Below are 23,772 nucleotides of genomic sequence, written 5' to 3'. Positions count from 1 at the left end.
CCCGACGTCTGAAGTCCCTGCACGACCTCGTTAGGTGTGCGAGCGGCGGGAGTCTGATTGCCTCCCCCGGCCTAAAAAGTAGCTGCAGCTGTAGTGGCCAAAACTGCCTGAGCTTGGCCAGTGCAAACTTATACGATCTGAGCCAAAGCCTCTTGAAGACCCGGAATCATAATGGACACAGTTGGTGCCTGAGCTGGTGCTGCTGGAGCGTCCATAACTGGACCTGATCTTGAACTGGGGCAACTGGTAGATCTGTAGGTGCTGCTCTAGCTGCTCTGCCCCTACCACAGCCACAGTCGCGTCCTCGGCCTCTGGTGGCCACAGCTGGGGGTATTGGTGGTCGTCCATCCTGATCAGTAGCACGTGTCCTCACCATCTGTAAGAGAATAGAACAACCAAAGTTTAGTACTCAGATCAACAAGTTCGCACGACAAGAATTTCAGGAATATGAAATTTTTCCTAAAGGTTCTGCAGCCTCTCGAGGATAAATACAGACCTCTCCGTACCAATCCATGAGACTCTACTAAACCTGATCATGACTCGTGAGACCTGTGTAACCTAGTCTCTAATCCAACTTGTCACGACCCTAACCCGGACCCGGTCGTGATGGCGCCTCTCCTGAAGACAAGGCCAGCCGACGCTTCCCATTTCAATTTTTAAGCAGTTAAACATTAAGAAATAGTAACAAGCATAATCAATTAAACCAAGGTTTAAGTAGTTAAAAACATAATTTGCGGAAAATAACCCCAACACAGCCCGAAATCGGGGTGTCACTAGTCATGAGCATCTATAAATCCTACTACAAGTCCGATAAGTCTATAACTATTACAAATGTATGAAAAGAGATAAAAATGACAAAGAGGGATAAACACGAGACTGCGGACGCCAAGCACGTGAACTCCGAATGTCCGCTGGGAGTCCTCAACTCACACTGGCTGGATCAGCAACGCCTGAATCTGCACATGGGGTGCAGGGAGTAAAGTGAGTACTCCAACTCAGTGAGTAATAATCATAAATAAAAACTGAAAGCAGTAAATCACATAAGTCACAAAAGCATGCTATAATGAAGCAGTAAAACCATTTAAAATAGTAATCCAGTGAAACATAGGTAAAATCCTTTAACTCCAAATTTATTTCATGAAAAGCCTTTTTCAACAATTAAGCAGGTAATTTGATAGGAAATTAAGAAAAAGGTAAACACTTAAAGGTTTGCCCCTCGGGCACAACATCAATAAATCCGCCCCTCGGGCAATATCTCATAACAATACCAGCCCCTCAGGCAATCACATATAACAATACTAGCCCCTCGGGCTTAATCTCACAACACAATAGGTACTCGCGCTCACTGGGGGTGTACAAACTCCTAGAGGGGCCCATTATGGCCCAAGTGCAATATCAAGCCACCTCGTGGCATCATCACTAGGCCCTCGGCCTCATATCAATCAAGCCACCTCATGTCGTACGTATCTCAGGCCCTCGGCCTCGTAATCAGTATCAAATGTATCCTCACAACATAGGCCCTCAGCCTTACTCAGTCAATATCCTCACAAGCCACTCGGGCAATAGTAAAACATGATTCTCAGTCCAAAAATATCATTTAAATGATCATGTAAGTGTTTAAAACAGAGTAAACATGACTGAGTACGAAAACAATGAAATATAACATGACTGAGTTCAAGTATAAAGTCAAAAGAGTGAGTAAATACCAGTAAGAATCCCCCAAGGGTTCAAATAGTTAGCACAAATATGGCATTCATCCAAAATCATGATGATAGCAAATAGATTTCAGTCAAATATGCGGTATAATAGTCACTCAGGACGGACTAAGTCACAATCCCCAACAGTGCACGACCCCACGCTTGTTATCAAGCGTGTGCGTCACCTCAATATAGCACAACGATATGCAAGTCCGGGGTTTCATACCATAAGAACATCATTTACAATCATTAATCACCTCAAACAGATCAAATCTATAGCTCGCAATGCCTTTGCCCCTTGAATTGTCCTCCACTCTCATCGAATCTATCTAAAATCAGAACGAGGACGTCAAAATATGCTAAGGGAACGAAGCCCAAATGAAAATAATTAAATTATACTAAAAATCCTGAAATTACCAAAACCCGACCTCCGGGCCCACATCTCGGAATTCGATAATTTTTATATCAATAGATACCTTTTATCCCCACGAGTTCATACATATCAAAAGTTCTGAAATCCGACCTCAAATGGTCCTTCAAATCTTCAAGCAAAGATCTAAGTTTCCAAACCCTAATTTCCCCAATTTTCCCTTATTTCCGTGATTTCTAGCTATAATATATGTAATAATAGCATAGGAACGAGTTTTAGGTCCAAATTCCTTACCTCAATGAAGTTTCCTTGAAACCCCTCTTTCAAATCGTCCAAAAAGCTCCAAAGCCGAGATAAAAATGGTGTAAATAGCTAAAATTTGCGAAGGCCACAATTTATACCTTCTACCCAGACCTTTTCGCATCTGCAGTCCCATACCTACTTCTGCAGAACCACATATGCGGTTCTTCCTCCGTTTCTATGGAAATCACTTAACGCCCCATTACCGCACATGCGATCCCATACCCGCATCTGCGACTTCGCAAATGCGGTCCTCTTAGCTGCTTCTCCGGTTCTTGCTCCTCAATCCCTTTTCACTTCTGCAACCGATCTCCCACACGTGTGGCATTGCACCTGTGGTCCCTAATCTGTAGGTGTGGAAATACTAGAAGCAGCAAAAGTTCAGCAGCAGCAAACATTCCTCAAACTCCTCGTCAACCATCCGAAATCACCCCGAGGCCCCCGGGACCTCAACCAAAAGGACAAACATATTCTAATACCTTATTCAAACTTGTACCAATCTTCAAAACACCTCAAACAACATCAAATCAACCAAAACACGTCGGATTCAATCCATACTTTCAAAAATCCTTCGAATTTCGCTTTTGATCAAAACCCCAACCAAACCACATCCGAATGACCTGAAATTTTGCACGCACATCCCAAATGACACAACGGAACTATTACAACTCTCGGAATTCCATTATGACCCCTATATCAAAATATCGTCTACTAACCGGAAATCTCCAAAATATCAACTTCGCCAATTCAAGCCTAAATCTACTCTGAACCTCTAAAACTCATTTCAATCATGCTCCTAAGTCCCAAATATCCTCCCAAAGCAATCCGAACCATCTCACATCCGAGCCCTCTAACACATAAGTCAACATACGGTTGACTTTTCCATCTTAAGCTTCTAATCAGACTCCCACCGCACGCACACTTGACCAAGTCGTGCAGGGACTTCAGACGCTAGGGGCACATCCATCCCAGCTGGTTGTAGCTGCTCAAGACTATGGATTTCCTACTATGCCGGAGGATGAGAAACGTAGGTGTTACACCCCAAGTTTTCATACGTGAGAGTACGTCGTAAGTCATTGATGTAAGCTTGGAAATGAGATTATATTTGGAAGCAAATAAAGTAAGTTAATCATGTTACCTTGGAGGTTACAAATATTTAAGATCATGAATAACGAGTACCAAGAGAGTTGGAAATCTTAGAAGCTAAACCAATTGAAGAAAATAAGTTTCGTCAAAAGTCGACAAGTTTGGAATGTTATAACATGTACTTTGGGGTGAGACTAGGGTTCTTAACATGATAAGGAGGTTATTCTATGAGTTATATAGTCGTATGATATTCATTTTCTACATTTTGAAGGCAAGCAAGTTGTGGAACAAGAGTTGGCAAAGGTCATCACAAGTTACATTCATAAACTTGCTGAAATTTAGGTAAAATGTATCTGAGCATTTCTCCAAATATACTTGGAATCATGGGGTTTATACCTACCAAATTGAATATCTACGAGTCTAGTTTCTAAATCATTAAACCGTTCATCAATACGACATCGGAGTAGAGAGATATTCATGTTTTCGCAAGACCGCGCAAGCAGCTCCCAATGGGACCCACTTAGGCAGTGGTTGACCTACTTCAATTTATAAACGATTTGAACGCCTATTTTTGCTCATTTTTCAACTAAAGTTCGTCTCCAAACTTCTCCTAACCCTCCTAAACATATACCACAAGGGTTTGAAGTGATTCCAAAGTGATTGCACCATATTTCAACATCAAAACTTAGTTCTAGTGAAGAACAACACCTCTTTGAGGTTGTGTTGTCATTGAGGATTGTTGTGGGCTGTATTTGGATGAAATTCCAAGTTGTTGCTGCTTTCTAAGGTGAGTATAACAGCCTACTAATTGTGCTTAATCTTGCTTGTATGTTGGTTAAGTTGTTAGGATGATAAACTACAAGATAATACTTGGGTTAGCTTAAGTCACTTCTATGGTGTTGTATTGCTATTGAGGGTTGTTGAAAACTGAATATAACTTGGATTTTGACTTGAAGTTGCTCCAGGAGGTATTTATATTGTGTTCTTACTTGTGCCTAAGGTTATCTTGATGTTCATTAAGTTAAATGGATGGGCTAGACATGAACTAGTGAATAAAGTTGCTAATTGAGGATAGTTGAAGTTGTGGATTATTTTCGTTGTTATAAATATATGGTATAAGGCTGGAATCATTGATTAATGACTTCATTATCATGTTAATGATACTTTTATGTTGAAGTAAGAAGTCTATAAGGATTGATAAGAGGTATACAGATTCCAATCGGAGCTTGTCGCTCGTCGTAATGTAGTTGTGACTTGTTGTTGTTATATGGTGTCTTGATATTGATAATTATGTATTGATGGATTGCTCTGGTCATTGTTGTTTGTATATGGTATTGGAGGAGGCCCTTGTTACAAGGGAGACGCTGTCAAAATTTACGTAAACGAGCTACTAGCTTAAGTTATAGACTTAGCCTTTGCTCAGCACTGATTTTGAATCTCCTTATACTATGATAGATTGAGTTGACTTGTTTGAAGAGTTGCTTGGAAGTGATTAGGGACTCAGCAAGTTTAAGGTATGTTAAGGCACTTTCTTCTTTCTTTTTGGCATGATCTAAAGTGAAATGAATACGCTACTTCATAACGGATCTACTCCTAGCAACTAAGGTTGTCCATGTTGTTCTTTCCTTATAAAATTATTCTAAGCAAGTGTGTATGATCCTTGAATCCTACTAAGGTTCATATTGAGGGTATGGATGTCCATAATGCTCTTAAGTCACTCCAAAAGGTTTAGAAGGTGATTTCATGAGTCTAGCATGCATTATATATAGTATCTATTTTACTCTACCGAGCCTCTCTATAGTTGGCCGGGTGCGGCACCTATTGTGCAACCACTGATCAGTTGGGTTTACCGAGCTCCACGTGGTCGGGTACGATTCTACCGAACCTTATGATGGTCGGGTACGCTTTTACTGAGTCCTCTTTGAGGCCGGGTACGATATGATGATGATGATGCCCACAGAGGCGAATGTTTTAAAAAGTTTATGTATATATATGTATTATGCATTTCATATCAGTAACCCCCAGAGGCACTCAGATGTTATAGGTTGTATCTCCTCTATATCTCTCTTTACATTACTATTCTTGTTTAAGCTTTCCTGTCTAACATACTCGGTACTTTATTCGTACTGACGTCCCTTTTGCCTGGGGACGCTGCATTTCATGCTCGCAGGTCTCGATTGATAGGTTGATAGTCCTCCTAGTAGGCTATCAGCTCAGCGAAGGTGTTGGTGCACTCCACTTGCTCCGGAGTTGCCTATTTGGTCAGTATGCTTTGGATATGTATCGATTGGTATGGCGGGGCCCTGTCCCGACCTTTATGATTTTATATACTCTTAGAGGCTTGTAGACAGATGTCAGGTGTATGGATAATTGTATGGCCTTGTCGGCCTATGTTTCGAGTTTACTAATGGTCATGTCGGCCTTATAGGCCCGTATGTCATAGATATTAGTTTGTATATCATGTTGGGTCTTTATATATTGAGTATTCCCTTATGTTTTATTCTTGTTATCTCATGACGGGTTTTCTAGCTCATTTACTCATGATAAGAAAGATATGTTACGTTGGTACTCGGTTGAGTAAGGCACCGGGTGCCCGTCGCGACCCTTCGGTTTGGGTCGTGACAGAAATGGTATCAGAGCAGTTCTGTCCTAGGGAGTCTACAAGTCGTGTCTAGTAGAGTCTTGTTTATGGGTGTGTAGTGCACCACACTTATAAGTAGGAGGCTACAGGGCATTTAGGTCTGTCACTTTTCTTCTTACTCTAGATCGTGCAGTAGAGCTCAGTTGTAAGAATTCAAACTCCTAAATTCGACTTTAGTCATAATACAATGATACCTACATCCACAAAGACAGTTGGTAAGAGATTGCATCAAAGACAGTTGGTAAGAGACAGTTGTGGATGTGGAAGAGTTGAGTTAGAGGAACTCGATTTCACATCATGCTTATGATGAGTAAATCTAAGGTCTTCAACAGATCATGTGTGTACTAAGATGTGTATGCTTCTTAATAAGGAGCCTTAAGGCAAGGATATCAATTCATGGATATGGTGAAAATCTATGAGGAATTCAGAAGCTAGATAAAAGTTTTAACAAGTAAAAGAAGTAAGGTGAAGAGGGGTACAAGGCACCCAAATAATGAAGATTATCAATATTTTCAAATCAGGCAGAGAAATATAAGCATTTTGGTACCTTCATCAATGACAGAGGTAAGTACAATTGGCCACACCCATCTCAGTTATGTTCTATGGGAGTTAACAAATATTATTTAAGAGAAAGATGGGATATCAGGATCCAGTTGGAGTTAGAGTAACCCAAAAATTGTGGATAGGTTGTTATCATTAACTAACGTTTCCGAAAGATGGTGCAAATGTGGTAATAGATCTCCTTCTAAGACACCCAGATGGTGAACTCTAGAGTAGTACAATAAGATACGAATACTGGAATATTCAAAAAATTTAGAAGATAGGCAGTGGGATCCTAGAAGGGACAAATATTTACCTTAGTATGACTCTAGCCCCGAGTAAAAAAAAAGAATGTTAGGCATTCCCAAGAGCCAGTGAGATGAAGCTAGGGGAGTTTATAGGGAAAGAACTTTTTGTTGAAGTTTTCAGAATAAAGTGATAGACAAAACAAATATTATCCGGAGAATAAGAAGAAAATAAATGAAGCATCATGAGTAAGATGTGATATATGGGTGATAACAGTAAATCAAAATATGACACGATGACAGAGTCTATAGTCAAGTGAAGGAAAATACAAGAGGTGACAAGCCTTAAGGCAATAAAAGAGTATAAGCCATAAAGTCATATTCTTATTTCGAGAAATGAGTTGGTGACTTCAACGTGATTACCAGGAGGAAAGGTTAGACCCCAGAGTAATAAAAATCAGTATGGGCTAGTGAACAAGATAAAACCGAACATGAATTAGGGACCGGAGGATTTGATAATGGTCGACATCGTGAGAATTTCAAAGATCGTGCTCCAACAATAATAGAATAGACAACATACGAATAACCTTTAAAGGTTATTTAGGAAGTCGCTTACCTAAAGCAAGCACTCTGAGCAGAGTTAATCTTAAGGGACTAAGTGTGCCAGTTACTGTAGGCGTCACCTTCGTGCGTAAGAAATTTAGTTATCCTTGGTACAGAAGGTTACCATAAGGTGATTAAGGTTCATTGATAATGTGAAAAGACGCCGAATATGAAACGGTAAAACAACTATAGGTAGATCGTCGTAGTACTAAATCTTAGTACTCCTCTGAAGGGGGGAATATGGTGTGATATGGTATTAAGTCGGAGTTAAGCGGTTCAGTTAACTATGGAATGGTAAAGAAAGAATGTGGTAAAAAGGATAAAGGGATGATGTTGCAATTATTCAGTTCCTGCAGATATGTTGCGACTCCAGAACCTTATACAAGCACGATACCGGAGAGAGACAGTAAAAGTTTCCGGCCAGGATGTTATTGATAAATAAGTGTGAATGGACACTTGATACATCAGGAGCTAGTGGCGAGAGATAAGTTAAGACAAAGGATATATCCCAAGAGGGATTATGCAGAATATATATATATATATATATATATATATATATGAGAATGGACCAACGAGTAATTTAGTAGTTAATTCAGGAAGAGCCCAGTTATGGCTAGACAAGAGGTCACAGATAAATCAATAGATCATGAAAGATAAATGTAGTGAATCGCAGCATAGTGAATTTAGTCTCGCAGATACGAGATCACAATCATTTGAAAAAAATTTAAGATAGGAGTTGAGGCAGTTAAAGGTACCATTTTTAAGGTTTATAAAAATAAGAGAGAGTGCCACTAAGGAGACAATAAAAATTTGAGATTAGAAGTAACCCTGCGAGCACATAAATTTATGTAACTAAGGATTATTATAGGCTAGTAAGAATAACGAAAATTACCTTTGGGTGTACGATATATCAAGCTCGCAACTTTACAAGAGCCAGAAGGTCTCCTTAAGTACTACAATGAAAGACTAGCTAAGGAAATAAGGAAGAAGGTTTCCACCTAAGCATAGTGAGCTAAAGAGTAAATGATCCTGTAACAATAGTCTCACTACAATATTGTATACACTCCATAAGAAAGTGGCACCTATCATGGCTAATGAATGGTAAAAAAAAGCCATCAAAGGTGATGTTTGAGATCATATGAGGTATAGGAAATTATAGTATTCGTGGGCAAAATGACAAGCCAAGTATTCATGCAACAAGTGATAGAACGACCAGCAAAAGTAATTGCTTACATTTAAGGACAACTGAGAAGGCACGAAAGGAAATTTATGGTGCTAGCAAGTTAAAGGAAGGTTGCGAGTAGTATAAATAGATCGGTGAAGTTCCTAAGGTAAAGTATTGTAGAGCAACAAGGTTTTAGGTAGATAGGAGTAAGGATATGAAAATGTGAGTGAGAAAGTGACGAGAATATGTATGTCCTCGGGATTAAACCCATCAAAACAAGGGAGCTGATGATTTCCATATGTAATAAAAAGATCGGTACAGCCTGAATGAACACAGAGGAGTCTGAGACTACGTGCATTTAGAAGAGGTGCAATGCTGCCCTGGCAGTAGAATAAGGGTGTAATTGTGATAGATAAGAGGATGATGCTTAGGCCTTTGATTGAGTAATAATTTAATGAGAAAAGGATTTTATTAATTGCACGGGATTAGAATACCCCCATAAGATGAATCGCGTTGGGATGCAATGAAATACGGTTATTGAAGTATAGTATTATCCCTAGGTGGATCAGGAAAATCACTTCATATGTTCCCCAATAAGATGTGAGCCCTAGTGACAGTGTATTACGTAAGAGGTTGCAAGTTATCAGTGATAGATTGTAGATCAACATTAAGGTGAATAAACAATAGATGGGTACAAGTTCCAAAGTACGAGATGAGATTTGTTTGTTATTCTTAGATGAATAATAATGAGGAAGCACTAAAGAACTTAGATTTATACATATAGGATAAGCAGCGAGAGAGTAACCTGGAGTTGGGTAGCAAACCTCGGTAATAATAAACCGAAGTAAGTTTTATAGTATAGTATAACCTACCTAGATGTAGTAAATCTATAAGGATAGATATACAAGGCTATGAAACAAGAGATAGAAATAGTCTTAAGTTCGATAAAGTACCAAGCGAAAGACATTAGTACACCTACAGATGCCTAGAGGGACAACTTGTCATAATTCTGTATATATTCATAAAGTGAGGCTTAGAGAATGGCTAAAAGATGGAGGAAAAAGAGAATACAACTCGCTAGGAACTCATACAAGGACATAGTCGTACATACTGCATGACATAAGGTAGCAAATGTTACGATGTTGGAAGAATTCCGACCACATGTCATGGCGTGACAAAGAGGCCTAAAAGGGGGGAATGCCCAAGCGTTTAGATTTATTCACAAAATAGTGGATTAGATGGAAAGATGAGCATTAAAGTATTCGTAAGAGCTATAGTTTATGAAACTGATAAGCGCATCAATCAACATTCGAGGACGAATGTTCTAAAGGGGGGAATGATGTTACACCCCAAGTTTTCATACGTGAGAGTACGTCGTAAGTCATTGATGTAAGCTCGGAAATGAGATTATATTTGGAAGCAAATAAAGTAAGTTAATCATGTTACCTTGGAGGTTACAAATATTTAAGATCATGAATAACGAGTACCAAGAGAGTTGGAAATCTTAGAAGCTAAACCAATTGAAGAAAATAAGTTTCGTCAAAAGTCGACAAGTTTGGAATGTTATAACATGTACTTTGGGGTGAGACTAGGGTTCTTAACATGATAAGGAGGTTATTCAATGAGTTATTTAGTCGTATGATATTCATTTTCTACATTTTGAAGGCAAGCAAGTTGTGGAACAAGAGTTGGCAAAAGTCATCACAAGTTACATTCATAAATTTGCTGAAATTTAGGTCAAATGTATCTGAGCATTTCTCCAAATTTACTTGGAATCATGGGGTTTTATACCTACCAAATTTAAGATCTACGAGTCTAGTTTCTAACTCATTAAACCGTTTGTCAATACGACATCGGAGTAGAGAGATATTCATGTTTTCGCAAGACCGCGCAAGCAGCTCCCAATGGGACCCACTTAGGCGGTGGTTGACCTACTTCAATTTATAAATGATTTGAACGCCTATTTTTTCTCATTTTTCAACTAAAGTTCTTATCCAAACTTCTCCTAACCCTCCTAAACATATACCACAAGGGTTTGAAGTGATTCCAAAGTGATTGCACCATATTTCAACATCAAAACTTAGTTCTAGTGAAGAACAACACCTCTTTGAGGTTGTGTTGTCATTGACGATTGTTGTGGGCTGTATTTGGAAGAAATTCCAAGTTGTTACTGCTGTCTAAGGTGAGTATAACAGCCTACTAATTGTGCTTAATCTTGCTTGTATGTTGGTTAAGTTGTTAGGATGATAAACTACAAGATAATACTTGGGTTAGCTTAAGTCACTTCTATGGTGTTGTATTGCTATTGAGGGTTGTTGTAAACTGAATATAACTTGGATTTTGACTTGAAGTTGTTGTAGGAGGTATTTATATTGTGTTCTTACTTGTTCCAAAGGTTATCTTGATGTTCATTAAGTTAAATGGATGGGCTAGACATGAACTAGTGAATAAAGTTGCTAATTGAGGATAGTTGAAGTTGTGGATTATTTCCTTTGTTATAAATATATGGTATAAGGCTGGAATCATTGATTAATGACTTCATTATCATTTTAATGATACCTTTATGTTGAAGTAAGAAGTCTATAAGGATTTATAAGAGGTATACGGATTCCAATCGGAGCTTGCCGCTCGTCGTAATATAGTTGTGACTTGTTGTTGTTTTATGGTGTCTTGATATTGATAAATATGTATTGATGGATTGCTTTAGTCATTATTGTTTTTATATGGTATTGGAGGAGGCCCTTGTTACAAGGGAGATTCTGCCAAAATTTACATAAACGAGCTACTAGCTTAAGTTATAGACTTAGCCTTTGCTCAGCACTGATTTTGAATCTCCTTATACTATGATAGATTGAGTTGACTTGTTTGAAGAGTTTCTTGGAAGTGATTAGGGACTCAGCAGGTTTAAGATATGTTAAGGTACTTTCTTCTTTCTTTTGGCATGATCTAAAGTGAAATGAATATGCTACTTCATAACGGATCTACTTCTAGCAACTAAGGTTGTCCATGTTGTTCTTTCCTTATAAAATTATTCTAAGCAAGTGTGTATAATCCTTGAATCCTACTAAGGTTCATATTGAGGGTATGGATGTCCATAGTGCTCTTAAGTCACTCCAAAAGGTTTAGAAGGTGATTCCATGAGTCTAGCATTCATTATATATAGTATTTATTTTACTCTACCGAGCTGCTCTATAGTCGGCCGGGTACGGCACCTATTGTGCAACCACTAATCAGTTGGGTTTACTGAGCTCCACGTGGCCGGGTACGATTCTACCGAACCTTATGATGGTTGGGTACGCTTTTATCGAGTTCTCTTTGAGGCCGGGTACGATATGATGATTATGATGCCCACAGGCGAATGTTTTAAAAAGTTTATGTATATATATGTATTATGCATTTCATATCAGTAACCCCCAGAGGCACTCGGATGTTACAGGTTGTATCTCCTCTATATCTCTCTTTACATTACTGTTCTTGTTTAAGCTTTCCTGCCTAACATACTCGGTACTTTATTCGTACTGACATCCCTTTTACCTGGGGACGCTGCATTTCATGCCCGCAAGTCTCGATTGATAGGTTGACAGTCCTCCTAGTAGGATATCATCTCAGCGAAGGTGTTGGTGCACTCCACTTGCTCCGGAGTTGCCTATTTGGTCAGTATGCTTTGGATATGTATCGATTGGTATGGCGGGGCCCTGTCCCGACCTTTATGATTTTATATACTCTTAGAGGCTTGTAGACAGATGTCAGGTGTATGGATAATTGTATGGCCTTGTCGGCCTATGTTTCGAGTTTACTAATGGTCATGTCGGCCTTATAGGCCCGTATGTCACATATATTAGTTTGTATATCATGTTGGGTCTTCATATGTTGAGTATTCCCTTATGTTTTATTCTTGTTATCTCATGACGGGTTTTCTGGCTCATTTACTCATGATAACATGATAAGAAAGATATGTTATGTTGGTACTCGGTTGAGTATGGCACCGGGTGCCCGTCGCGGCCCTTCGGTTTGGGTCGTGACAGTAGGTTGGAGAGGTTTAGTAGACTGTAGCCTCCGACCTTCAGTGGTGCAGAGGGTAAGGATGCCCAGGGTTTCTTAGATAAGTGTTAGAGGATGCTTCATACAGTGGGTATTCTAGAGACCAGCGAGGCCGTTTTCACTACTTATCATTTTTCTAGAGCTGCCTTGACTTGGTGGGAGGCTTTTGAGAGGGGTGGGCCTGTTGGTGCAACACCCCTTACCTGTCAGCAGTTCTCTATTCTCTTTCTGAAGAAGTATGTGGCGCAGTCCCGTAGAGAGGAGCTACGTAGGGAGTTTGAGTGGTTGCATCAGGGAGAGATGACTGTGACGCAGTACGAGATGAGGTTCTCTGAGTTAGCTCGTCATGCTATTTGGATGGTTCAGACATATAGAGAGAGGATTAAGAGGTTTGTTGATGGCCTCACTTATCAGCTTCGTATTCTTATGACTAGGGAGAGGGTGATTGGTGCTATGTTTGAGGAGGTTATGGATATTTCTCGTGAGATTGAGTCTATTCGTCGCTAGGAGCGCCAGGAGTTGGAGGACAAGAGGCCTCGAGGATCTAGTAGTTATAGTGGTGCTCCTTCGAGAGGTTAGTTTTAGTACGGCAGAGGCCGTCCATTTAGACATGCTCAACCAGCTCGCCCAGTTTATCGTGGGGCATCATCAGGTCATGGTTCTCAAAGTTCTCATTAGGGCCAGTCATCACTTAGTTCCCTTCCAGCACAGAGTTTGACCCGCACTTCATCAGTCCAAGGCTCTTCTATGCCGAGTGCATCTGTTAGTCACTCCGGTGTGAGGGGTTCCATTCAGTCTCCTTCCCCAACACCTGGAAGTAGTTATGAGTGTGGTGAGATGGGTCATATATGGAGGCAGTGCCCACGTCGTCTTGGGAGTTCATCTCAGCAGAGGGGTCAGTCATCGGCTTCAGCGCTAGTTACTTTACCACCACCCGCCCAGCCAGTTAGGGGCATCATTCAGTCAGCTAGGGGTCGCCCCAGAGGGGGAGGTTGATCAGGTGGGGGTCAGGCCCATTTCTATGCACTTCCAGGCAGACCCGATGCTATTGCTTCAGATGTTGTTATTACAGGTATTGTTTCAGTCTGCCACAGAAATGCCTCTGTATTATTTTATTCCGGTTCCACCTTTTTCTTATGTTTCATCATACTTTGCTCGTTACTTAAGTGCGCCCTGTGAGTTTCTTGCTTTACCTATTCATGTATCTACCTTGGTTGGAGATACTATTGTTGTAGACCATGTGTATCGGTCGTGTGTGGTGACTATTGGGGGTCTGGAGACCCATGTGGATCTTTTATTATTGTGTATGGTGGATTTCGATGTCATTTTGGGCATGTATTGGCTATCTCCGTGTCGTGCTATTCTGAACTGTCATGCTAAGACAGACACATTGGCCTCTTATGGATTGGCTATCTCCGTGTCATGTTATTCTAGACTATCATGCTAAGACAGTCACGGATCGAGTGGCAAGGTGTGACTGATTATGTTCCTAGTAGAGTGATCTCATTCTTAAAAGCCCAGCGTATGGTTGGGAAGGGTTGTCTTTTGTATCTAGCCTTTGTGAGAGATGTCGATGTTGAGACTCCTAGTATTGATTCTTTTCCAGTTGTGAGGGATGTCGATGTTGAGACTCCTAGTATTGATTCTGTTCCAGTTGTGAAGGATTTTCCCGATGTGTTTCCTGCAGACCTGTTGGGCATGCCACTAGATAGGGATATTGATTTTGGTATTGACCTGGTGCAGGGCACTAGCGGAGTTGAAGGAATTAAAGGAGCAGCTTCAGGAGCTCCTTGATAAAGGGTTCATTTGACCTAGTGTGTCACCTTGGGGTGCGCCGGTTCTATTTGTGAAGAAAAAGGATAGCACTATAAGGATGTGCATTGATTATAGGAAATTGAACAAAGTAACAGTTAAGAATAAGTATCTTTTGCCTCGCATTGATGATTTATTCGATCAGCTTCAGGGAGCGAGAGTGTTCTCCAAATTGATCTACGTTCAGGTTATCACCAGTTGAGGATCAGGGACTCGGATATTCTTAAGACAATTTTCATGACCCGATATGGTCATTATGAGTTCTTGGTGATGTCTTTTGGGCTGACCAATGCCCCAGCAGCATTCATGCATTTGATGAACAGTGTGTTCCGGCCTTATCTTGACTCGTTTGTCATAGTCTTCATTGATGATATTCTGGTATATTCGCGTAGTCAGGAGGATCACGCGGAGCATTTGAGAGTTGTGTTGCAGAGATTGAGGGAGGAGAAGCTTTATGCAAAATTCTCCAAGTGTGAGTTTTGGCTCAGTTCAGTGTCTTTCTTGGGACACGTGGTGTCCAGCGAGGGTATTCAGGTTGAGCCGAAGAAGATAGAGGTGGTTCAAAGTTGGCCCAGACCTTCCTCAGCCATAAAGATTTGCAGTTTTCTTGGTTTGGCGGGTTATTATCACCATTTTGTTCAGGGATTCTCATCTATCGCATCGCCCTTGACCAAGTTGACTCAAAAGGGTGCTTCATTTGTATAGTCGGACGAGTGTGAGTAGAGCTTTCAGAAGCTCAAGATAGCCTTGACCACAACTCTAGTGTTGGTTTTGCCATCAGCTTCAGGTTCATATACCGTGTATTGTGATGCTTTGACAATTGATATTGGTTGTGTATTGATGCAGGAGGATAGAGTTATTGCTTATGCTTCTCGTCAGTTGATGCCCCATGCAAAAAACTACCCCGTTCATGATTTGGAGTTGGTTGCCATAGTTCATGCGGTGAAGATTTGGAGGCATTACTTGTATGGTGTGTCTTGTGAGGTGTTTGTTGATCATTGTAGCCTCCAACACTTGTTCAAACAGAAGGATCTCTATTTGAGGTAGCGGAGGTCGTTGGAGTTTCTTAAGGATTATGATATCATTATATTGTACCATCTGGGAAAGGCCAATTTGGTGGCCGATGCTTTGAGCCGAAAGGCGGTGAGTATGGGGAGTTTGGCATATATTCCAGTTGGGGAGAGACCTCTTGCAGTTGATGTTCAATCCTTGGCCAATCTGTTTGTGAGGTTGGATATTTCGGAGCCCAGTCGGGTATTGGCTTGCGTGGTTTCTCGGTCTTCCTTATATGATCGCATCAGAGAGCTCCAGTATGATGATCCGCATTTGCTTGTCCTTAAGGACAGAGTTCAGCATGATGATTCCAGAGATGTAACCATTGGTGATGATGGGGTGTTGATGATGCAGGGCCGGATTTGTGTGCCCAATGTGGATGGGCTTCGGGAGTTGATTTTGGGGGAGGCCCATAGCTCGCGGTATTCCATTCATCCAGGAGCCGCGAAGATGTATCAGGATTTGAGACAGCACTATTGGTGAAGGAGAATGAAGAAAGACATTGTGGGATTTGTAGCTTGGTATCTCAATTGTCAGCAGGTGAAATATGAGCATCAAAGACTGGGTGGCTTGCTTCAGCAGATAGATATTCCAGAGTGGAAGTGGGAGAGGGTCACTATGGACATTGTAGTTGGACTTCCACAGACTTTGAAGAAGTTCGATGCTATTTGGTTGATTGTGGATCGGTTGACCAAGTTCGTGCACTTCATTCCTGTGTGTACTAGCTATTCTTCAGAGCGGTTGGCAGAGATCTATATACGGGAGATTGTTTGTTTGCATGGTGTCCCCGTTTCCATCATTTTAGATAGGGGCACTCAGTTTACTTCACAATTTTGGAGGTCTGTGCATCGAGAGTTGGGTACTCAGATTGAGTTGAGCACAGCTTTTCACCCTCAGACGGACAGGTAGTCCAAGCGCACTATTCAAATATTGGAGGACATGTTGCGTGCTTGTGTCATTAATTTTGGAGGGTCATGGGATCAGTTTCTACCGCTTGTGGAGTTTTCTTATAACAACAGCTACCTGTCGAGTATTTAGATGACTCCATATAAGGCTTTGTATGGGAGGAAGTGTAGATCTCCAGTTGGTTGACGGGGAGTTTTAGGAATGTTTGTAGCTGTTGAACTTTTGCTGCTTCTGGTATTGCCGCACCTGCGGACTGGGGACTGCAGGTGCGACGCCGCACGTGCGGGAGATCGGCCACAGAAGCAAAAAAGGGTTTGAGGAGCAAGAACCGCAGAAACGGCTAAGAGGACCGCATCTGCAAAGTCGCAGATGAGGGTATGGGATCGCAGGTGCGATAATGGGGCGTTAAGTTATTTCCACAGAAGCGGAGGAAGAACCGCATATGCGGTACCGCAAAAGCGGGTATGGGACCGCAGATGCGAAAATGTCTGGGCAGAAGGTATAAATTGTGGCCTTCGCGAATTTTAGCTATTTTCACCATTTCTATCTCGGCTTTGGAGCTTTTTGGACGATTTGAAAGAGGGATTTCAAGGGAACATCATTGAGGTAAGGAATTTGGACCTAAAACTCGTTTCTATGCTATTATTACATGGATTAGAGATAGAAATCATGGAAATTAAGGGTAAAAATTGGGGAAACTAGGGCTTGGAAACTTAGACTTTTGCTTGGGGATTTGAAGGACCATTTGAGGTTGGATTTCAGAACTTTTGATATGTATGAACTTGTGGGGAGATAAGGAATCTATTGATGTAAAAATTATCAAATTCCTAGAAGTGGGCCCGGGGGTCGGGTTTTGGTTATTTCGGGATTTTTGGTATAATTTGATTATTTTCGTTTGGGCTTCATTCCCTCAGCATATTTTGACGTCCTCGTTCTGATTTTGGATAGATTCGATGCGAGTGGAGGCCGATTCGAGGGGCAAAGGCGTCACGAGCTAGAGATTTAACCGGTTCAAGGTGAGTAATGATTGTAAATGATGTTCTGAGGTATGAAACCCCGGACTTGCACATCGTTGTGGTATATTGAGGTGACACACACGCTTGATGATGAGCGTGGGGTCGTGCACTATTGGGGATTGTGACTTAGTCCATCCCAAGTGACTATTGTTGCACCTCATTTTTCCGCCCCCGCGAGGGTGCAGGGAGTTTTCTCCAATTAAAGGAAAGTCGAAACGGGATTTGTTTATTTGTTTCAGAGTCGCCACCTGGGAATTTTATGGCGTCCCAAGTCACCGGTTTTAATCCCGAATCGAGGAGAATATGACTCTATTTGTCAGTCTGCGAACCAGAAATCCGGATAAGGAATTCTGTTAACCCGGGAGAAGGTGTAAGGCATTCCCGAATTCCGTGGTTCTAGCACGGTCGCTCAACTGTTATATTCGGCTTGATTATCTGATATAATACGTATTATAAACTTATGTGCAAATTTTATCCCTTAGCCGCTTTTATTATTTTTTTTTTTTTTATTTATTGTTATTATTTTACGAAGAATTGCAACATTGTGAAAACGTATTTCAAATCACGTCGCAATCAATGCACCCGTGGTTATCGACACATTTCGACTCCGTTGAGATTTAGATTTGGGTTACATAAATGCACACCCGTATTTAAGAAAATAACATTATTAAATACGCGCCTAGAGCGACTAGCGTATCATTATTTTGGGTAGGGCCGTGAAATTTGCTAAAACGGCTCCTCCCTAATTCTAAGCAATTAAATGTACATTTATTGAGGGCCCCGCAATCTATACATTTTATTAAGCGAGGCTCATCTCATTTATTTTAAATGGACAAATCTTAAAGCGACTACATTTTGCTATTTAAAATTAGTCTCTAAAATGAATAAAGAAAATCCTAATTAATTACGTTTTTTTTTATTATTATTATTAAGAAAACATGACTTGCTAATTGCTTGATTAATACAAATATTGATGAAAAAGGAATTTTATTCTTAATTTCGAAATTATAAAAAAAATAAAAGTTCAACAACTAATATCCAAAAGAATCAAATACAACTCAACATTGTTATATAAAAAAAACTATTGATATTAATTATTCACAACCATTTGACACTAGATTTAGCTATAATTACTAAAACTTATTAAAAAGTTTATTAGACTTAAACGTTCTTCTAATCTTGCTTGAACTCAAATCATGTCTTAATGCCTAATTTACGAAATTTAATTTAAATTCATGTCTTAGCTAAATTTAGCTACTTATTCATGATTAACCTACTGTTGATAATCTTGAAACCTTCCTAACTAGTGAGTTAACCTGTTTTGCCAAACTGATTCATTAAAGACTAACTTATGTTATTATTATTATTTTTTTCTTATTCCAATTATTATTTAGTAATACATGAAATAGCTTAAATACAATCAACAAAAGGAACAAAGAAAAATGAAATTAAAACTTCAAATTTTCATTCTTCATATGTATTCATGCTTCATATTTCGGATTACAATAACCAGCGTGTCAGTTGTGTACCTGATATTGGAAGCAAAAAAATGAAGATGAGAATCAGCAGCAGTAATAACAGTATAGCACAGCAGCAACAACCCAGCAACATTAACAACCCAGGAAAAGAGTTTGCAAACCAGTAGAGCAGTAATCCCAAAAACAAAAGCTTCAAGCTTTGATGAAACAACAATTAATTCTGATTTCAAACAATGAAAGAAAGCAGAATATTTTTTTTTAGTTTTTTTTTTATTAAAGCTTAAATATTTTTCAGAATTTTCTCTCTCTTAAATGTTCAGCCCTTTTCTCTCTCTTATTTTCAGATTTGTTTCTCTCTCTCGTATCTGTGTATTTTTCTCTCTATATTTTTTCTCTCTGTATTGTCTTGTGTTCAAGACTTCTTCTTATAACTCATCCATAAACCTTTCAATTAATTAAAATCCATACTTTTTCTCTACCCAACCCATTATCTTTCCACTCATCCCCATTACATTAAATAAACATATATCACCACCCCATTATATTTTGTCCCCCATGCTTCATTTAAAATAATGCAAGATTCCCCCTTTAAATTAAATCTTGTTCCCCCTTTATATTAAATAACCATATCACAACCCACCCCATTTTATTTTGTCCCCCATGCTTCATATAAACAATTACAAAATGTACAATTCCTAAACTACCCCTCTGACCCTATTGCAAATTACTATTTTACCCCCGAAAGTACTATAAATTACCAAACTACCCATCAGCTATAACACATCAATTAATCAAACTTAACCAAAATATAGACAATATGATCAATTTCTAACAATGTTCAAACAACAATATGAACACGGATGAACATCATAACAACAATATCACATGAACACGATTTTAACAACATTTCAACAACAAATCACATGAACACAAATTGAACAACAAAGAACAACTAAAATTTGATTGAACAATATTTTAGCAACAAACCTATTTTCGGATTTAAACAATAACAACAATCAAACAAGTACATTTAGATTAAATTCAATAATATTGAACTTAAAATCAACCATAACAACATTACAACCAACAATTCCCATATCAAACTTAAACAATATTATGAGACAAATTCACGAAATAATCATAAATGATAAACAAGAAATAAAACTATACAAAATTCGGATTCAAGATCATCCAAACAAAGTATGAACATGAATGAATCTATTCTAACACAACAAACATGACGGATTAAACGATTAAATCAATATATTTCCTTTAACACAACTAAATTCTTTTTAGACAAATAACAAGATCGATGAATAAACAATTATGAACTTAAGCTTGAACTTAACAATATTAACAATTTCTAACAATACATAAACACATGAAACAAATTGAAGAAATAGTTAATTAAATTTCAATTTGAATCTAACAAACATCAAACTAACAAATATTCACTTAAACAATAATACAAACATGAAATGAATATGAAAACAACTAATTAAACTTCTATTTTGAAATCTGAAAATTAATTTAACAAACAACATATGAACATGAACTAAAAATTAATTCAAACGATAAACAAAACAAATATTTGCCGATTTTAGATTCGAAAGTATCAAAACAAAATACGGACAAAATAAAACTCAAAAATCTACTAACCGGACTGACATGAAATATGTATGGACTAACTCGACGAACCTCGACCAAACTCAATCGAGCAGCTCGTCTGAAGATACAGCAGCTGGACGAAGGAGAAGTGATGAACGACAGCAGCTGGAACGAAATAGAAGTGATGAACGGAAGCAGGAGCAACTGGGAGATGAAGCAGACGACCAACGAACACGAGCAGACGACAGTAGCAGCAGCTCGGAGGAACTGGACATCGAGCAGCAGCAGTCCGGCGACAGCCATGGCCATGGTGATGCCCAAGCTCGGAGAAGCGAAGTAGTAACGGAGCAGCGGAGGCTTGTTTTGGCCTCAAACTGCTCGACGGAAGCAGCTGGCCTCAAGATCATCTATGGCGGAATGAGCTGGACGACGAGGGCTGTGTTCATTTGGTTGTTTGGTTGAGACAGAAGCAGCATGGTCAGCCATGAGCGTCGAGCTCAAGCTTGAGCTCGACGAGCTTCGTCAATGGCGGATAGGGCTAGGAATTTCGGACGAAGAAGAAGAAGATGAAGACGATGTAGCCATGGGTGGTCGGAGAGCAGCTTTGTTGCTGCGTCAACTGTTGGACGGTGGTCGACGGGCGGACATGGGAGGGCAACTTGGAACTTGAGGAAGAAGAAGAAGATAGGAGGGTGGCGGATGATTTTGCAAATTTTTTAGGGTTTTCTACATTTTGTTTTGTTTTGTTTTTTTGTAAAATGTAAGACAAAAGGGGTTTGGGTCTTTTGGGTTATGGACTGGGTTGACCCAGTTCGAAATGGACTGCGTCGTAGGGAAGATTGAGCCAATTTTTGGGCCTGTGGCTTGAAATTGAAGAAGAGGCCTAATTCCGACTTTCTTTATATTTTTGCTTTCTTTTCTTCTTTTATTTCTCTAAAACTAAATTATAAAAATACTTAACTTATTATTAAGAACTAAATTAAGTTATAAAAGCGCAAATTAACTCCCAATAACAATTAACGCACAATTAAGTAATAATTAAGCATAAAATTGTATATTTGGACATTAAATGCTAAAAATGTAAAAGATGCCTATTTTTGTAATTTTCATTTTTTGTAAAACAAATTTAATTACTAACAATTGTAGAATTAAATCCTACATGCAAAATGCGACATATTTTCGTATTTTTTTATTAATTTAGCAAAATAAACACGCACAGACAAATACAAATAATTATTCAAAATATCACAAAATATCACAAAATTGCACACCAAAGAAAAATCATTTTATTTTTTGAATTTTTTGGGAGTAATTCTCATATTGGGCAAAAATCACGTGCTTACAGCTGCCCCTCTTTGCCCGAAGACACGAAGGGTTTTCGTGCAAAGATAAAGCGAGCGATTTTTGCCCATCCGAGTACTCCGTGTGAAGCATTTTTTTTTAAAAGGATTTGACCGAACCTTTGCTTCAAAGGTTTCCTACATATCCTGGGCTAAACAGGAATCAGGTCAATGTAGTTCGGAAAATTTTGGTAGCTGGGACTACCGTGGGACTGCATTGTTACTGTTGTTGCATGCTATTACCACTGCTTACCGATCTCCTTGTTACACCATGCTTAAAAGAAAACAAGAAGCTAGGCTAGAGTACAATTTGTTTTTGTTTCCTTGCTTCCTTGTCTGCTTGCATTTCTTCCGGTGCTTTTCTTCTTTTGACACATGTACTTGAGTTTGTACTGTGACCTTTTGTTGCAACCTTCTGTTTCCCGGTGCCGGGGAATTTTATTATTTCCTGCTGGGGATTCCTATTGTAACCCTCTATTTTATTGTCCTCTGACTTGATCTTGAAATGTATGCCTCTGTTATCTGGGCGGGCTCCCAACTTCAATACTTGAAAATTAAAGACTTGAAATGTATGCCTCTGTTATTTGGGCGGGCTCCCAACTTCAATGCTTGAAATATAAAGACTGAAATGTATGCCTCTGTTGTCTGGGCGGGCTCCCAACTTCAACAACTGAAATGTAAAGACTGATATATATGCCTCTGTTATCTATGCGGGCTCCCAACATCAATAATAACTTTAGAAATAAACGTCATTCCTCTCTTCAGGCGGGCTCCTGACTTCAACCAATACATTGCCATTCCTTTCTTTAGGTTGGCAATATTTCAACAACTTTTAAAAAAATGCCTTTCCTCTCTTCAGGCGGGCTCCTGACAACAACTTTGAAAATAATCGTCATTCCTCTCTTCAGGCGGGCTCCTGACTTCAAACAATACATCGTCATTCCTTTCTTTAGGTTGGCAAGATTTCAACAACTTTTAAAAATGCCTTTCCTCTCTTCAGGCGGGCTCCTGACAACAACTTTGAAAATAATCGTCATTCCTCTCTTCAGACGGGCTCCTGACTTCAAACCATACATCGACATTCCTTTCTTTAGGTTGGCAAGATTTCAACAACTTTTAAAAACGCCTTTCCTCTCTTCAGGCGGGCTCCTGACAACAACTTTGAAAATAATCGCCATTCCTCTCTTCAGGCGGGCTCCTGACAACAACTTTGAAAATAATCGTCATTCCTCTCTTCAGACGGGCTCCTGACTTCAAACCATACATCGTCATTCCTTTCTTTAGGTTGGCAAGATTTCAACAACTTTTAAAAATGCCTTTCCTCTCTTCAGGCGGGCTCCTGACAACAACTTTGAAAATAATCGTCATTCCTCTCTTCAGACGGGCTCCTGACTTCAAACCATACATCGCCATTCCTTTCTTTAGGTTGGCAAGATTTCAACAACTTTTAAAAACGCCTTTCCTCTCTTCAGGCGGGCTCCTGACAACAACTTTGAAAATAATCGCCATTCCTCTCTTCAGGCGGGCTCCTGACTTCAAACAATACATCGCCATTCCTTTCTTTAGGTTGGCAAGATTTCAACAACTTTTAAAAATGCCTTTCCTCTCTTCAGGCGGGCTCCTGACAACAACTTTGAAAATAATCGCCATTCCTCTCTTCAGGCGGGCTCCTGACTTCAAACAATACATCGTCATTCCTTTCTTTAGGTTGGCAAGATTTCAACAACTTTTAAAAATGCCTTTCCTCTCTTCAGGCGGGCTCCTGACAACAACTTTGAAAATAATCGCCATTCCTCTCTTCAGGCGGGCTCCTGACTTCAAACCATACATCGCCATTCCTTTCTTTAGGTTGGCAAGATTTCAACAACTTT

The sequence above is a fragment of the Nicotiana tabacum genome, chromosome 6 (genome assembly GCF_000715075.1).
Source record: "Nicotiana tabacum cultivar K326 chromosome 6, ASM71507v2, whole genome shotgun sequence".
In the NCBI taxonomy this organism is placed as follows: domain Eukaryota; kingdom Viridiplantae; phylum Streptophyta; class Magnoliopsida; order Solanales; family Solanaceae; genus Nicotiana; species Nicotiana tabacum.
Note: the sequence above shows the minus strand (reverse complement) of the source record.